Source organism: Bos javanicus, unplaced genomic scaffold (genome assembly GCF_032452875.1).
Source record: "Bos javanicus breed banteng unplaced genomic scaffold, ARS-OSU_banteng_1.0 tig00001692_1, whole genome shotgun sequence".
Taxonomy (NCBI): Eukaryota; Metazoa; Chordata; class Mammalia; order Artiodactyla; family Bovidae; genus Bos; species Bos javanicus.
Window position 1 is genome coordinate 200486 of NW_026893637.1, and position 2452 is coordinate 202937.

Here is a 2452-nt window from a genome sequence, read left to right on the forward strand (position 1 = left end):
ATGTCAGTGTTAGATGGTAACCCAGCCATTCCCAATCAAATTTGTTCCCTATTACTGGGATGTAAAGCCTGACTTCCATCTCTTTAGGAAATTGGACTCAATTTACACATGGAAGCAAGATCTCAGTAGTCTAGAAACCAAGAAAGCCCTTTAGGACTATTTACAAAAACCAAGGTGGGGCGGGCGGGACTTCCCTGGCAGTCCAGTGGTTAAGACTTCACGCTTCCAGGGGGTGAAGGTTTGATCCTTGGTAAGGGAACTAAGATCCTACACATTGAACTTGACCAAGGGAGGGAAAAAATGCTATCCTTAAAAAGAAAACCAAGAGGGGTGGGCTTTGGGCTTCCCAGGGCTGGAATTGGGACCCAGCTGAACTGACATCTTGTTTTTTCTTTCCTTTTCCCTCCCAAGTTAAGTATAAAAACAAATACCTTTTTGTCTCACACTCAGCTTTTTTTTTTCATGAAGGTTAGAAGTCCTCACTTTCCAGGTTTTGATTTAGCCAAGGATTTCAAAAAACTTTCTGTTCACAGTGTTCAGCTAAATACAAGTAACAAAAGCTTGCCTGCTTACTCTAATTGCTTTAGATAAGACCTTATCTTGCCTGTTGCTCCTCCCCTTAACTCCAGCCTCTGTGGTTACCGTTTGACCTCTTTCCAGGATTACTTGATTCTTAATGTCCTGATTGTTTTTTAATAGTCTTTAAGTTTTCTCACTTTTTTTCCCCCTATCTGGATTAACAGAGGAGGAGAAAGGAGTATTCTCTAAAGCAATTTATGGTTCATGTTTAAGAAAAAATAATGGTTTAAGAATTGGGAAACCCCAGGTTCTGGCCTTAGCTCTACTGTTGTCTAGCAGACACTCAAGCTATTTCTAAAATAAATTAGAATTGCATCTTTTTTTTTTTTTAATAATTGAGGTTTCTTTTAAATATTTATTTTATTTATTAAGTAGTTATTTTACTGCACCGGGTCTTAGTTGCAGCACATAAGATCAATCTTCCTTGTGGCATGTGGGATCTAGTTCCCTGACCAGGGATCAAACCCACACCCACTGCATTGGGAGCACAGAGTCTTAGTCACTGGACCACCAGGGAAGCCCCTGAAGTACCTCTTTAATGTCTCTTCCAGGCTCAAGTCTGAATCTCTGGACCCTCATAGTTTCCCACCACATTTATTCTCTGCTTTCCCCTGTACCAAGGAAGAATCTGGTGTATTCATGAATTCTAATTCTAAATCATTAAAAACTGGTTTCTGTCTCTTTTTTTTTACTTCAAACTTTAGAAAACCTAATTAATTAAAACAGAAGAACTTATAAAACGTATTTTATACAGTGGTTTTCTTGCAAGCAGTCTTTAATAGACTTCTTTCAAATTCTGACAAATACACTAGGTGTTTGGTTTAGATATGCAGAACTAAAAATATCTAAAGGAGAGATTTTTAATTACTTAGTTCAATCCGTGAAATTCCTGAGAATTCTATCTGGAAGAAAGAATAAGAAAGAGTATGGGGGACTTCCCTGGTGGTCCAGTGGCTAAGACACTAGTCCCAATGTAGGGAGCCTGGGTTTGATCCCTGGTCAGGAAACTAGATTCCACATGCCACAGTGAAGACCTGAAGAAGCCAAATAAATAAATAAATAAAACTCAGGAGCAAAACAACAATATATATTTTTAACAAATGGAATATGGGCTTTGCAGTCTGAGAGACCTGGCCGTTTTCTTTTTCATGGCAGCATGCAAACAGGATTTATTTCAGAGAGAAAGTATAAAACTCTCAGCATAGACACAGAGGAGGTGAAGTGCCCCAGACCGGGGCTTTTCAGTGCAACTTTAGATAAGTTACTTAACCTCTCTGAGCCTCAATTTTTAAAGAAATTTCCCTGTTTTATTCATACTTTTTAAACTATTTTTTAATTGGAGGAAAATCGCTTTACAATGTTGTGATGATTTCTGCCATAAAAACGTGAAATGCTCACCAATTTGCATGTCATCCTTGAGCAGGGACCATGCTAATCTTCTTTGTATGATTCTAATTTAAGTATATGTGCTGCCAAAGTGAGCACTGAGCCTCAATTTCTTCATCTATGAAATGGGAATGATACCTCCCTCGCAGGACTGTTGTGAACATCACATGCCAGGTATATATTAAGTACTCAAACATGTTCACGTTCTCCTCCATTAAACGCCATCTTATTTTTTACTTTGCTCACCAAGGGCACACACTTGGGCCTGAAACAGCCTAGGTTCAATGGCCTGATTCCACAATTTTAGCAACTCGGTGATTTGGGACAACTTGTTAACAATCTCGAAAGCACTGTTTTCTCATCTGGAAAATGGAGTTGGCAACAACAGTGCCCAGCTGCAGGAAGCATTCATGAACTAGTCAGATCCATCAGAATCACATTAAATCACCATGGAGACAGCAGGGATACTGAGAGAGTGCTGATGCTG

At 39.2% G+C, this 2452-nt stretch overlaps 1 non-coding gene across 1 annotated transcript; it reads right to left on the minus strand.

The window, feature by feature from the left end:
• Positions 1 to 1957: 1957 nt before the first annotated feature.
• LOC133243983 (U6 spliceosomal RNA) lies at positions 1958 to 2064 on the minus strand. Its single transcript, XR_009735240.1, has one exon. It is a non-coding gene; the product is annotated as a U6 spliceosomal RNA (small nuclear RNA).
• Positions 2065 to 2452: the final 388 nt, after the last annotated feature.